Source organism: Anomaloglossus baeobatrachus, chromosome 4 (genome assembly GCF_048569485.1).
Source record: "Anomaloglossus baeobatrachus isolate aAnoBae1 chromosome 4, aAnoBae1.hap1, whole genome shotgun sequence".
In the NCBI taxonomy this organism is placed as follows: Eukaryota; Metazoa; Chordata; class Amphibia; order Anura; family Aromobatidae; genus Anomaloglossus; species Anomaloglossus baeobatrachus.
This window is the reverse complement of record NC_134356.1, coordinates 20,890,372-20,906,734: the sequence shown is the minus strand read 5'-3', so window position 1 is coordinate 20,906,734 and position 16,363 is coordinate 20,890,372. Positions and strand designations below refer to the sequence as shown.

Genomic DNA, 16,363 nt, shown 5'->3' with positions numbered 1-16,363 from the left:
TGCCTATGGAACAATGAGCTTCACAGTTTCATCGGTGAAATTTAATTTAATTTATTCACTGCACTGAGGGGAGGAGTCGGGACGTCAGCTGTGAGCCGCAGGAGTGCGGGACAGACCTGAAAAATCATGGCAGTCCCGCAGAATCCGGGACGGTTGGGAGGTAAGGTATTGCACCAAGGCTCGGCGGTGCTGCCACAGTCGCTGTAACATGTGGAGAGTCGAATTCCAGCGTGTCGGCACATCGCATTTCAGGCGATGAACCGGCAGGCCGAAAGACTTCTGGAGCGATGCAAGTCGCTCAGCTGAAGCGATTGAACGGCAGAAGTGAGCAGACAGTTTTCGTGCCCTGTTCAGAAGGCCATCTAGGCCGGGATAGTGTGTTAAAAATTGCTGGACAACAAGGTTCAACACGTGAGCCATACAAGGCACGTGTGTCACCTTGCCCAGGCGAAGGGCCGCACCCAGGTTTGCAGCATTGTCGCACACGGCCTTACCAGGCTGCAGGTTGAGTGGAGACAACCATTTACCAAACTCAGTCTCCAGAGCTGCCCACAACTCAGCCACTGTGTGACTCTTAGTTCCAAGACATTTCAAGACAAAGACCGCCTGATGCCGTTGCGCTTTGCTGCCAGCATAGTAATGAGGGGTGCGTGATTCCTTCTGCGCAGTTACAACGCTGGTGGCCTGACCAGGCAGGCTTGGGGCGGAGGTGGAGGACCCAGACGAGGTTGAGGAGGCAGAAGCAGTGGAGGAACTTGGACAGACAGAGGATTGACACACAAGTCGTGGGGACGGCAAGACTTGTGCAGCAGACCCTTCACCATCTATCAACATAGTTACCCAGTGCCCAGTCAGCGACATGTAACGTCCCTGTCCCATGCTTACTGGTCCAAGTATCGGTGGTGAAATGCACCCGTTAACACACAGAGTTTCTCAAGGAAGCGGTTATGTTGTGTGCGATATGCTGGTGTAGCGCAGGCACACCTTTCTTAGAGAAGTAGTGGCGACTGGGCATCTGGTACTGGGGCACAGCGACAGACATAAGGTCTCTAAAATCCTGTGTGTCCACCAGGCAGAAAGGCAACATTTCGGTAGCCAAGAGCTTACAGAGGGATAAAGTCAACCTCTTAGCTTTGTCATGGGTCGCAGGAAATGGCCTTTTATTTGTCCACATCTGAGGGACAGAGATCTGGCTGCTGTGTGTAGACGGTGGTGAGTAGGGTGTCCCTGGAAAAATGCAGGTTTGTGAGGAAAGTGTAGGTGTAGACATGATGTTGCCTTCATCCAACGTTGGTGCTATCGATGTCTGAGAGAGCTGTACACATGCACTTGTTTCCCCTTCCAAACCAACTGATGACCTACCAAGCAAACTGCCTGTTGCGGTTACAGTGGTGGAAGTTGTGCGTGGAAAACCAGGTGTGACAGCTGTCCCCACAGTCCTAGAAGATGAAGAGCGCGCGGATGCACTGGAAGGGGCAGGCGGTGGATGGTTCGCTCCGCTAGGCCACATTGCAGCACGGTGAGCTTCCCACCGGGACATATGATATTTATTCATGTGACGATTCATGGAAGAAGTTGTCAAACTGCTGAGGTTTTGACCTCTACTAACAGAAGCATGACAAATTTTACACATCACATGATTTGGGCGATCTTTTGCTATGTCAAAAAAGGACCAGGCTAGGCAAGGCTTAGAGGGCATGCGACCTGCTGAGCCACCCCGACTAGTGCTCAGAGGCAGAGTGGTGGCTGAGGATGCAGTTGTAGACGTGCTACCAGTACTCCTCCTCTGTCCAGGAAGGCGCAAGGTAACTTCGTCGTCAGTAGCATCCTCCTCCACCGCCTCTGTTGACCTCCTCGAATGCCTGACTGTGGGTTGACAGTAGGTGGGATCTAGAAGTTCCTCATCAAGCGTTGTGTTTGCACTCCCCTCCCCCTCAGACCGAGCCTCTTCCTGCCCTGAACGAATATTTAAGTTGTCATCCCATTCTGGTATCTGCGTCTCATCGTCATCAGTATGTTCCTCATTGTCTATTACAACAGGTGTTTCAATTTGTGAATAAGGGTCAACATTATGCTCAGAAACTTGGTCATCACGGCCTGAATCTGAGTCACAAAGGTTCTGGGCATCACTGCAGACCATTTCCTGGTCTGTACTCACTGTAGCTTGGGAGCAGACCTCTGATTCCCAGGCTATAGTGTGACTGAACAGCTCTGCAGACTCAGCCATCTCTGTTCCACCATACTGTGCAGGGCGGATGGAGACTTGGGAGCTGGGAGAAAGCAAGTGTGATTGGGATGACAACTCAGAGGACTGGTGTTTTTTGGATGCGGTAGTTGAGGTGGAGGAGAGGGCATTTGTTGGACCATTTGAGATCCATTCAAGCATTTTGTTTTTTTGGGCAACATCTACCTTTGTTCCAGTTGTTCGTGTTCGTAAAAAAGGGAGCACATCGGATTGTCCACGGTAAGTAGTAGACATCTTACTTTTGCTGGAAGATGGTCTATCTTCAGCAGATGTTAATGGAGCTTTGCCACCTTCCCCACGGACACAAACCTTTTTTCCTTTTCCAACACGCCTGTTCCCCTTTCCACCAGCATCTGTCATTTTGCCACTCATTTTGCTAGCGACAAGATTGTCCACTTAAAATATGGTAGTAAAAATTGAGAGGTGGTGTAGATTGCAGCGGTGGTCTAGCTTTATTGACAGCAGAATAGACAACAATAACTATCCCGGACAATGAAACTATGGCCCTTAAAATGGCAACACAGTTTGCTAGTATAATGGCTTAGTAACAATGAGTTTGAGTGTGCAATGCAGGCAGACGTGCTGCAAATATCTTTGCACTAGTGTGACTATACAGAAGTCCAACAGCCACGTTTAGGATGCCACTAAGTTCACTCAGTGTTTGCTAGTATAATGGCTTAGTAACAATGAGTTTGAGTGTGCAATGCAGAGGTGCTGCAAATAGCTTTGCACCAGTGGGACACTAATGAAGTCCAACAGCCACTTTTAGGATGCCACTAAGTTTCCTCAGTGTTTGGTATTATAATGGCTTTGTAACAATGAGCTTGAGTGTGCAAAGGGCAGGAGGGTACAGTGGCAGGGTTGTGGGTCAGTGTAGAGGAAAGGAAGCCTGCCTTTCTATCCCTCCTAATGGTGAAATGCAGCGAGGAACTCCCTGACCTTAGCTACACAGATGCTGTTATCTGTAGCTGTTAAAATCTGTTTCCACGGACCTGACTGTCACCTATGGCTCTGAGCCTGCTGTTATTAGCCCTTACAAGGGCTAATAGAAACTTCTATCCCTATTCTGTATAGCTCTGTGTGTAGAGCGTACACAGCAGTATCGGGAGCTGCAGCTGCGGTGACTGACACCCAGACACAGAAGGCAGATAATGGCGTCCAGACGGGCAGATACCCGTATTTATAATGCAGGGACATGTGACATGGACAGCCTATCACACATGCCGTTGCTTCTCTGGCTAAAAGTCCACTTAGCTGTGTGTGTGTCTGGGATTGGCTGACATGCTGGCCCGCCCCACTACACGCGCGCTTAGGGAAGGAAGACAAGGAAAAAAAAAATGGTGATCGCCATTATCCCAGCAGCAGTGATCTGAACGCGCAGTCCCCGCACACTATACACTGAAATTTCATAATAGTGTGAGTCACAGAGTGACTTACACTATTACAGCGGAAAGCCAGCTAGGAATTAGCTTGGCTTTTTGCTGATAGAACCGTTCTCGAACGTAACTAGAACTATCGAGCTTTTAGCAAAAAGCTCAAGTTCTAATTCGATCTAGAACAGCCCCCAAAATCACTCGAACCGCGAACTGGAGAACCTCAAACCGCGAACCGCGCTCAACTCTACCCAAGACAACCCTCCACACAGTATAACACTAAAGGCCCCGTCACACACAGAGATAATTCTTTGGCAGATCTGTGGTTGGAGTGAAATCATGGACATATTGTTCCATTTGTACACAGCCACAAACCTGGCACTGATTGTCCACAGTTTCACTGCAACCACAGATCTACCACAGATCTGCCACAGATCTATCTCTGTGTGTAAAGTGGCCTTTAGACAACCCTCCACACAGTACAATGACCCCAAGACAACCCTATACACAGTATGATGGCCCCAAGACAACCCTCCACACAGTATGATGACCCCAAGACAACCCTCCACACAGTATGATGACCCCAAGACAACCCTCCACACAGTATAACCCCAAGACAACCCTCTACACAGTATAATGCCCCAAGACAACCCTATACACAGTTTGATGACCCCAGGACAACCCTACACACAGTATAACCCTAAGGCTATGTGTCCACGCTGCGGAAAATGCACGGATTTTGCCACGGATTTCTCGCGGAAAAGCCGCGGATTTCCCGAAAATCTGCAGCAGCGGCACTTCCCAGCCATTTCTATGGCTTTTTGGAAATGCTGTGCCCACGCTGCGGATTTTTCCGCGGCGGATTTGGTGCGGATTTTGATCCGGAAAAATCTGCAACATGTCAATTATTGTTGCGGATTTTGATCCAGATTTTGGCTTCAGAATTGGGAAAAAAAAAATCCGCACCAAAATCCGCGGCAATTCCGCGGAAAAACCGCGGCAAATCCGCACCTTTGAAAAGGTGCGGATTTTGCGGGAAAGCCGCGGATTTTCATGCAGAAAAATCCGCATCAACATTCTACCGTGCACACATAGCCTAAGACAACCCTCCACACAGTATAATGACCCCAAGACAACCCTCCACACAGTATGATGACCCCAAGACAACCCTATACACAGTATGATGACCCCAAGACAACCCTCCACACAGTATAATGACCCCAAGACAACCCTCCACACAGTATGATGACCCCAAGACAACCCTATACACAGTATGATGACCCCAAGACAACTCTATACACAGTATTATGACCCCAAGACAACCATCCACACAGTATAACCCTAAGACAACCCTCCACACAGTACAATGACACCAAGACAACCCTCCACACAGTATAACACCAAGACAACCCTCCACACAGTATGATGACCCCAAGATAACCCTCCACACAGTATGATGACCCCAAGATAACCCTCCACACAGTATGATGACCCCAAGACAACCCTCCACACAGTATAACCCCAAGACAACCCTCTACAGAGTATAATGCCCCAAGACAACCCTCCACACAGTTTGATGACCCCAAGACAACCCTATACACAGTATGATGACCCCAGGACAACCCTACACACAGTATAACTCTAAGACAACCCTCCACACAGTATAATAACCCCAAGACAACCCTCCACACAGTATAACCCCAAGACAACCCTCCATACAGTATAACCCTAAGACAACCCTCCACACAGTATAATGACCCCAAGACAACCCTCCACACAGTATAACACCAAGACAACCCTCCACACAGTATGATGACCCTAAGACAACCCTCCACACAGTATAATGACCCCAAGACAACCCTCCACACAGTATGATGACCCTAAGACAACCCTCCACACAGTATAATGACCCCAAGACAACCCTCCACACAGTATGATACCCCCACAGTAAAGTCCTCCACATGCACACTATGAAGACCCAACACAGTATCATTCTCCAACTGTGCACAGCCACTCTCCATAGAGTATAATGGTTCCCACAACTCTCCACACAGTATGATGACCCCAAGACAACCCTCCATACATAGGGGGCGGTATTATAGTAGTTATGTCCTTGTACATAGGGGGCAGTACTATAGTAGTTATATTCTTGTACATAGGGGCAGTATTATAGTAGTTATATTCTTGTACATAGAGGCAGTATTATAGTAGTTATATTCTTGTACATAGGGGCAGTATTATAGTAGTTATATTCTTGTACATAGGGGCAGTATTATAGTAGTTATATTCTTGTACATAGGAGCAGTATTATAGTAGTTATATTCTTGTACATAGGAGCAGTATTATAGTAGTTATATTCTTGTACATAGGAGCAGTATTATAGTAGTTATATTCTTGTACATAGGGGCAGTATTATAGTAGTTATATTCTTGTACATAGGAGCAGTATTATAGTAGTTATATTCTTGTACATAGGAGCAGTATTATAGTAGTTATATTCTTGTACATAGGAGCAGTATTATAGTAGTTATATTCTTGTACATAGGAGCAGTATTATAGTAGTTATATTCTTGTACATAGGGGCAGTATTATAGTAGTTATATTCTTGTACATAGGGGCAGTATTATAGTAGTTATATTCTTGTACATAGGGGCAGTATTATAGTAGCTATATTCTTGTACATAGGAGCAGTATTATAGTAGTTATATTCTTGTACATAGGGGACAGTATTATAGTAGTTATACTCTTTTACATAGGGGCAGTATTATAGTAGTTATATTCTTGTACATAGGGGCAGTATTATAGTAGATATATTCTTGTACATAGGAGCAGTATTATAGTAGTTATATTCTTGTACATAGGGGCAGTATTATAGTAGTTGAGAGTAAAATGAATGATACATATCTTTATTTGCAGCATTTTATTCATACAGATGTGAATTGGTTCCGATAATACTTAACCCTTTCTCTGCCGGCTCGTTCCTCTATACAGGGGGATAGGATTCGGCGGTTCCAGTGGATGCGTGAGGCGATTAAACACTGCAGACTGAATAAAAGACATAAAGCATCTCCGAGGGTTTTGGCTGATTGCTGCAATTTCACTAAGAAAATCGCTGACTGAAATGTGCGAAGCTCCATAACTCACAGGCGCGCAGCGTCCAATATGTCCGCTCTTCCTCTTCGACAGATCTAAAGTGGGAAAGAAAAACATTGAGACGTTGTAAATAAAAGGGGAAAACACTGACATGATGATTTTTGTGCGTCGTCTTCTCACTGATATGTCCCTGAAGGCGTTTTTCCATTTTCAGTAACATACACTATTGAGATAGTGAGACGCCTCAGTGACTTCCTATTACGGAAAAGACTCGATATAAAATAATGTTTTTGAGAGAAAGAGAGAGGTCAGCCATGCGGGAGAGCGAGTCACCGCAACACGGGACAACATATTACTGATGACACCGATCAGAGGACAGATACTAAGCATCAGAGGTCCATAAAGATGCAGTGTGGTGTCAGCACAGACCAGAGAAAAGGAGTGCCGTATACAGTATATATATACAAGCAGAGGATCATTACATCATCTAAAGAAAGGGAGAGAAAACCCAACGACAAGGTGTTCACAAGTGTGAATATCAGTACTATAATACGGCCCCTATGTATAAGAATATAACTGCTATAATACTGCCCCCTATGTACAAGAATATAACTACTATAATACTGCCCCCTATGTACAAGAATATAACTACTATAATACTGCCCCCTATGTACAAGAATATAACTACTATAATACTGCCCCTATGTACAAGAATATAACTACTATAATACTGCCCCTATATACAAGAATATAACAACTATAATACTGCCCCCTATGTACAACAATATAGCTTCTATAATACTGCTCCTATGTACAAGAATATAACTACTATAATACTGCCCCTATGTACAAGAATATAACAACTATAATACTGCTCCTATGTACAAGAATATAGCTTCTATAATACTGCTCCTATGTACAAGAATATAACTACTATAATACTGCCCCTATGTACAAGAATATAACTACTATAATACTGCCCCTATGTACACAAGAATATAACTACTATAATACTGCCCCTATGTACAAGAATATAATTACTATAATACTGTCCCCTATGTTCAAGAATATAACTACTATAATACTGCCCTCTATGTACAAGAATATAACTACTATAATACTGCCCCTATGCACAAGAATATAACTACTATAATACTGCCCCCTATGTACAAGAATATAACTACTATAATACTGCTCCTATATACAAGAATATAACTACTATAATACTGCCCCCTATGTACAAGAATATAACTACTATAATACTACCCCTATGTACAAGAATATAACTACTATAATACTGCCCCCTATATACAAGAATATAACTACTATAATACTGCCCCTATGTACAAGAATATAACTACTATAATACTGCCCCCTATATACAAGAATATAACTACTATAATACTACCCCTATGTACAAGAATATAACTACTATAATACTGCTCCTATGTACAAGAATATAACTACTATAATACTGCCCCTATGCACAAGAATATAACTACTATAATACTGCCCCCTATGTACAAGAATATAACTACTATAATACTGCTCCTATATACAAGAATATAACTACTATAATACTGCCCCCTATGTACAAGAATATAACTACTATAATACTACCCCTATGTACAAGAATATAACTACTATAATACTGCTCCTATGTACAAGAATATAACTACTATAATACTGCCCCTATGTACAAGAATATAACTACTATAATACTGCCCCCTATATACAAGAATATAACTACTATAATACTGCCCCTATGTACAAGAATATAACTACTATAATACTACTCCCTATGTACAAGAATATAACTACTATAATACTGCCCCTATGTATAAGAATATAACTACTATAATACTGCTCCTTATGTACAAGAATATAACCACTATAATACTGCTCCCTATGTACAAGAATGTAACTACTATAATACTGCCTCTATGTACAAGAATATAACCACTATAATTCTGCTCCCTATGTACAAGAATGTAACTACTATAATACTGCCCCTATGTACAAGAATATAACTACTATAATACTACTCCCTATGTACAAGAATATAACTACTATAATACTGCCCCTATGTATAAGAATATAACTACTATAATACTGCTCCTTATGTACAAGAATATAACCACTATAATACTGCTCCCTATGTACAAGAATGTAACTACTATAATACTGCCTCTATGTACAAGAATATAACCACTATAATACTGCTCCCTATGTACAAGAATGTAACTACTATAATACTGCCCCTATGTACAAGAATATAACTACTATAATACTACTCCCTATGTACAAGAATATAACTACTATAATACTGCCCCTATGTATAAGAATATAACCACTATAATACTGTTCCCTATATACAAGAATATAACTACTATAATACTGCCCCCTATGTACAAGAATATAACTACTATAATACTACCCCTATGTACAAGAATATAACTACTATAATACTGCCCCCTATATACAAGAATATAACTACTATAATACTGCCCCTATGTACAAGAATATAACTACTATAATACTGCCCCCTATATACAAGAATATAACTACTATAATACTACCCCTATGTACAAGAATATAACTACTATAATACTGCTCCTATGTACAAGAATATAACTACTATAATACTGCCCCTATGCACAAGAATATAACTACTATAATACTGCCCCCTATGTACAAGAATATAACTACTATAATACTGCTCCTATATACAAGAATATAACTACTATAATACTGCCCCCTATGTACAAGAATATAACTACTATAATACTACCCCTATGTACAAGAATATAACTACTATAATACTGCTCCTATGTACAAGAATATAACTACTATAATACTGCCCCTATGTACAAGAATATAACTACTATAATACTGCCCCCTATATACAAGAATATAACTACTATAATACTGCCCCTATGTACAAGAATATAACTACTATAATACTACTCCCTATGTACAAGAATATAACTACTATAATACTGCCCCTATGTATAAGAATATAACTACTATAATACTGCTCCTTATGTACAAGAATATAACCACTATAATACTGCTCCCTATGTACAAGAATGTAACTACTATAATACTGCTCCTTATGTACAAGAATATAACCACTATAATACTGCTCCCTATGTACAAGAATGTAACTACTATAATACTGCCTCTATGTACAAGAATATAACCACTATAATACTACTCCCTATGTACAAGAATATAACTACTATAATACTGCCCCTATGTATAAGAATATAACTACTATAATACTGCTCCTTATGTACAAGAATATAACCACTATAATACTGCTCCCTATGTACAAGAATGTAACTACTATAATACTGCCTCTATGTACAAGAATATAACCACTATAATACTGTTCCCTATGTACAAGAATGTAACTACTATAATACTGCCCCCTATGTACAAGAATATAACCACTGTAATACTGCTCCCTATGTACAAGAATGTAACTACTATAATACTGCCTCTATGTACAAGAATATAACCACTATAATACTGCTCCTTATGTACAAGGGCCTATTTCTGGGTGGCACAGGGTACTTAAAGCACAGTCCCACTAGGGGAGGTGCCTGTTCAACACCCTAGTTTAGCTAGTTTGTGTTCTGTGCTCTAGCCAGCTGGTTGTTAGGTCCTCTTGTCTGTCCTGTCCGTCCTGTCCTGTTGATTCTACTGACAATGTCTGTCCTGTCCGTGCCATTTGACTTGGTGACTCCAGTGGGCCCAGCCTTGTTAATGACTCTACCTGCACTTTCCGACCGTGCCATCTCCTTTGGGCACTCCTGTGGTCCCAGCCTTGCTAGTAAATCTGCCTTGTCAGGGCCATCTGCCTCATCCATTTCGATGGTCCGGGCCTTGCTAGAGACTTAGCCTGTCTGTCCTGGCCGTGCCATCTGCCTCAGCCCTTCCAGTGGTTCCAGCCCCGCTAGAAACTCTTGTTGTCTGTCCTGGCCATTCAGTCTGCCTCAGCCATTTTGGTGGTTCGGTCCTTGCTAAAGACTCTGCCTGTCTGTCCTGACTGTGTCATCTGCCTCAGCCACTCCGGTGGTCCCAGCCTCTCTAGAGACTCTGCCTGTCTATAGTGGCTGGGACATCTGTCTCAGCCATTCCACTTTTCCTAGTCTTGCTAGTGATTCTGCCTGTCCATCCTGGCCAGGCCATCTGCCTCAGCCATTTTGGTGGTCCTAGTCTTACTAAAGACTCAGCCTGTCTGTCCTGACCGTGAGATCTGCCTTAGCCATTCCATTGGTCCCAGCCTTGCTAGAGACTCTGACTGTCTGCCCTGGCCGTACCATCTGTCTCAGCCCTGTCGGTCGTCCCAGCCTTGCTAGAGACTCTACCTGTCTGTTCTGGTTGTGCCATCTGCCTCAGCCATTCCGGTGTTCCCAGCCTTGCTTGAGACTCTGCTCTTGGCCGTGAAATGTGGCTCAGCCATTTCGGTGATCCGGGCTTGGCCTATCTGTCCTGGCGGTGCCATCTACCTCTTCTACCCTGGTGGTCCCCGTCAACTTTAGTGACTCAGCCTGTATGCTCCTGTGTTCTTCCCTGCCCTGGGGGTCAGCTGCCATAATCCCGGACTCTACCCCATTAATGGGTAGACCCGGTGTTTCCCTGTGGTCCAGTGGGTCCACTTTTGCTCAGCGCAGCACCATCTTTAGCGGCAAGTGTGACGCCCTGGACTAGCCAGGTAGTCACAGGTAGGCCCTTGCACAAACACCAGCCCCTAAAAAGGTACCAGCAGCCAACCTTAAAACCCTGAGTCACCCCTCTCAGGAATTAACGTTCACACCCGGGGGGCGGAGCCAGGTGGTTGGCCACGCCCACCAAGGAGTTCGGATGGCTTGAGGCGGGAAAAACACACAGATCGGTTAGGGAAGTGAAAAGGAGAGGAGGTGAAGTGGAGTAGAGAGGAGTAACATCTGTCAGGGATCTGGGTAGGAGCCCGGATACCCTGTGGCCATGAGGCAGATAGTGGTGGCCGCCTGCAGGAGCTGGGATTACAGCTGGTGGAACCGTAAGGGACCGGGACTGGGTAGTGGCCTGCCAGTACCGAACCGGGGAACCGATTGGAAACCGGAGAACCAGGAGGGGTACTCGGACCCAGTACGAGGCCCAGAAGCCACTGGACCGAGTCGAATTCACTGATTGGGGTCTGGAATTTAGGTCCTTTTCCACCCAAGACCTGACTGAAGACAACAGCCCAACCAGAGGGATAGAAAGCCACCGCTCAGGCATCGAGATCCCACGGGCCAGCGTCTGCGGGCAAACGGGCTCTACCGGCACATACAAAGCTGGGGAGCGGACTACCGTTGCTCAGGCATAGGAGTCACCATTCTACTAAAAGTGAGGTGCAGGAGTAAGGCGGAAACCACCAACCTAAAAAAGGGAAAAGCGCAGCCGGCTGCGGGTACCGTCCACCATATTGTTTGGTTTACCAGAGACTCCAGCGTGTCTGTAACAGTGAGTACAACAGTGCCCTCGGGCCGCGCACCACGCCGCACCGCACCGACACGCCAGCACGCATCCATCCCCCGCCTCAGCACGTCCCTCGGGCCCCCGGGACCATCACCCCCTACCCACGGAGGGGCCAACACCAAGCTGCGCAACACCATCCCCGAGAGCCTAGTCAACGGCAGCGGTGGTATCCATCCATTCACCACAACTCGTGGGTGGCGTCACAAACTTAACCCCCAAAAATAACCGCGGCCTCGGCCGTGGACCTCCCCACCGAACACCACCCCTCACGTAGCGCCAGCACCCCTTCAGAACGACGTGACCTCCGGGTCCAGGAGGAGCTTGAGCCACCCACCGACGAGCCCGGATCCGAACGGCTCGGCAGCCGGCCGAGCCCTGGGGCGGTACACAAGCGTTACATGAACACTGAGATGTAGTGTTGTAGTATGACCGTGTCATGCAATGGTACTGGTGAATTATTGAAAAACACTCACACCTTTGTGTCCTTATGGTTTTGCAAGACCAGTCTTCAGACCTTGGAGGCAGTAGACCGCTTTTTGTAAACTTTGACCCCTTTTTCAATTAAGCTCTACTTGAAAAAGTATTCAACACCATCGTACATCCTACATTTGTAGATACATTGAAGATTCTCTTCGACCCTCCTTTGCTATCTGATGACAAATACGGCAATAAAAACCTCTAGTCACTATTTTTCCAGACGGATAATTCAGCGAATATTCCCCTGTGAGTATCATCAGACAGAGAGACAATCCGGAACACCTGCCCGGGGAGGAATCTTTCCACACCTGATTGATAAATTCCACCGGGTTCCAGGCAGTTGGGAGGAATCTCATCTGATGTCGGAAAAACCAATCGATCAGAGTAGAAAGATAATTTACTGCTACAATTATCTGGTGGTGGCTGAGGCGAGGGCGGTCGGCGGATCCCGGGGACAAGCAAGTGAATTCTTTTTCTTTGTTATTCTGCTGGGATATTCCTGCTTCTGCATGTGCAGATAAATAGACTTTCATAGACAGCGGGAGATTGACGGGAGTGGAAACAGATCGGTCTATGCCAAAGATGAAGTAATTCAACCGTATACCGTACACAGCTCTATCATCAGCCGAAATATGACTTAACCATTATTTTCCCCCATTCCAAAAACATAAAAATGGTAAATTAGAGGGGCAAGGGGGTTACCATGTCAGGGGGCTTCCAATGGACAACACTTTTTTTTGGATGGATAACCTCCACAGCCAAAATCCTACTGTGATGCCAAACACCCTGGTGTAATGAGACGCAAAACCACTAGGAGTCGCCAGAGACGGTGCGAGGTAGTTAAACAAGCCAGGGGTCAGAAGCCGGGATGCCACGTCAGTAACAGATGGAGAGAGAGAAGCCGAACTCAATGTGCGAGCCGAGGGTCTGTAAACCAGGAAGTCACGTCACGTACCAGGAAGAGAGGGGAGCCAGGGTCAGAATACAAGCCAAGGTCAGTAGCTAAGAGGACATGTTGGGTACACGGGAGAGTGCGGAGCTGGGGTCAAGAATCAAGCTGAAGGTCAGGGAGTCAAGGAGTCAAGATAGAGTAGGTGAGGACAAGGGACAGGGTATGAGGAACTAGGTGGCAGCATAAGATCAGGTCAGTCACTTACGGGAACCAGATACATTCACTGCTAAACAGGAATTATCACTGGCGGCGTTCCGGGTGAAATAGCTCCCAGATAAAGCAAAGCAATAACCCGGAACGAGGCTCCAAAGACATCCCCTCCCACAGCACACAGGACTAGACCAGGAACAACGCCCTGGCAAAACCAGGTAGTCACAGATAGGCCCCCACACTACACCCTTTACACGGATGAGAGCAGCCCCGGTGTCGACGCTTCAGTAGCGGCGTATATCCCGCGATGTGGTGGGAATGGATACCAGATGGCTCTATCGACCCGTACGTACCGAGTGCTGATGAGGCCCCGACTGCTCTAGAGGGTTTGATCGTACCAATCTGTCGGCACTGCGAGCTGCCCGGACACTTTGCCAGTGCGTGCCCTTGGAATACCCGGCCTTAAAGGGGCCGGAATCTGCCACAAGTTTTAAAGTTTTAAGTTGCAAGTTTGATGTTTGTGGACTGTCACCCCCGTTGAAGGTCCTCGTGTTCCTGGAGGAGGCCATCTGCACCACAGGTGGGGGTGGCAGGGTAGTTAAAAAAGTTAAGTGACACAGCGCTCCGTTCTTGTTGAACGTCTTCACCCTGCAAGTTACAAGTGAAGAGGCCATCTGGGGTCGGAGCCCGGAGCCCGGTCCGGAGGAGCAGTCGTACCCGCACCATCGGCAGCTGAAGACGGAGTCTTTTGGACAGTGCCGCACGTGAGCAAAGGTGACATTGGGGACTCGTGCTGTCCGGTGGTGGTTCGGGGAAGAGCTGCAGGAGGAGGCTGTTCCGGCAGCGGAGTTTAAATGTTACAATTGACCAAACTTCTCACCATGCCGCTGTCTCTGGAGAGGCTGATTGGAGGATGGGCCTGCGGTAGAGTCGGCCGAGGCCCTGTGACTCTCAAAATCGGTGACTACCCTCCCGGTCAGGAGTGCCCTGGATGTGGGGCCCTTGAAAAAGGACTGCCGGGTAAGGAACTTTTTACCCGGCCCGTTTGGGCAACACCCGAACCTGTTCTGGACTTGGGCAAGGGGTGCGCACCAGTGCTTAGCGGTAGCACCAGGGGGCAGGTTGTTTTGGGTGGGTGAGGTGAGAAGGACCTGGCCCGTCCCGGTTTTTATATGTGCAACATTTAAGAAAAATGCCTCCCGTAAGGGAAGAAACCAAAATATGCTTGAATGTAAATATGTTAGCATACTTGTAATCTGTTTTACCCTTTTCATCTTTTCCAGTTCAGTTTAATAAATGTTGGTGGTCGGACAGCCCGCGGACGGTCTGTATTAAACCAAGGGGGAATGTGACGCCCTGGTAAAACCAGGTAGTCATAGATAGGCCCCTACACAACACCCTTCCACCACTTAGGAAACACACAGCCAACCTAAAACCCTATTCGCCCCCCTTTGGGAAAGACACTCACACTAGTGGGCGTGACCAGGCGGTTGGACACGCCCACCCATGGGTCTAGACAGCCCGGGGCGGGAAAGCGAGCAGTGAAGTTTGTAGTTCAGTTTGGAGAGAAGTGTGGGCTGGAGCTAAGTGTAGCTCCAGCAGGAAAAGTTCAAGTTGAATGGTACCAGGGTAGGAGCCCTGGTGCCTCTGGCTAGGAGGCAGATGGTGGTCTCCGTCAGCAGGAGACGGGAAGATGGCTCGGCAGAACCGAGGTGGACCGGGACAGGGTTGTAGCCCGCCGGTACCGACACGGGGAACCGACCTGGAAACTGGAGCACAAAGGGGGGTACTCGGACCCTGAAGCCAGGACCGGAAACAAGTGGCCTGGTTAATTAACCGATTGAGGCCAGGGCTAGAGGTTCTGTCCCAGCCAAAGTCCCTCATAGAAGACAACAGCCCACCGATAGGGATAAGAGCTCACCGCCAGGGCCCATAGATCCCACGGGCCAGTGACTGCGGGCACGGCTCCTTAGGCCACATCCAGCCAGGAGCGGACTCCTGAGTTCCAGACTAGGAAGTCCACCTTACACAAAACAGTGCAGAGGAAAAGGATAGAGACCACCAGCCCGGGTGGGGGACCCGAATGCAACCGGCCGTGGCACCGGCCACCAACATCCAGCTGCCCCTACATTTTCCCCGGGTGCCCCATAACAGCAGCGGTGGTGTCCCAACTCACCACACACCGTGGGTGGAGTCACAAACTTAATACGGCCTAGCCCGTACATCTACGTCCCCCCATTTATTCAGCGTGTCTGCGAGACCCCCGGGTCCGGAGACCCTCGAGCCACTACCCCAGCAGGCCCGAATCCGAGCAGCGCCGGCTGCTGGCACAGGGGCGGCACATAGGCTCTGCAGGAGAGCAGAGCACCGCTAATGAGAATAATGACACCTACAGAGCCGTCTATTGTACCATTGTGGGTCTAGAGGCAACTTTCTCATAACTACTAACATCAGGGTCCGTAGTATAGGTACAATTTGCTCTGCAATGCCCCCATCCCATTTGAAAGTCCACTTTTATATAAATTCTACTCAAGATGTTTGGAATTTGCTCGGATCGGATTTG

At 46.5% G+C, this 16,363-nt stretch overlaps 1 long non-coding RNA gene across 6 annotated transcripts in view; it reads right to left on the bottom strand.

Annotated features, from left to right (window-relative positions):
- LOC142302696 (uncharacterized) overlaps positions 1-16,363 on the bottom strand; it is a 138,156-nt gene that overhangs the window by 13,920 nt on the left and 107,873 nt on the right. For 3 of the 6 annotated variants that reach the window (XR_012752965.1, XR_012752967.1, XR_012752968.1), the window contains exon 3: positions 6,578-6,805. This is a non-coding gene — a long non-coding RNA (uncharacterized LOC142302696). Of the gene's footprint in view, positions 1-6,522; positions 6,806-16,363 lie in introns of those variants that run through there. The other 3 variants (XR_012752966.1, XR_012752964.1, XR_012752969.1) reach the window with 1 other exon arrangement.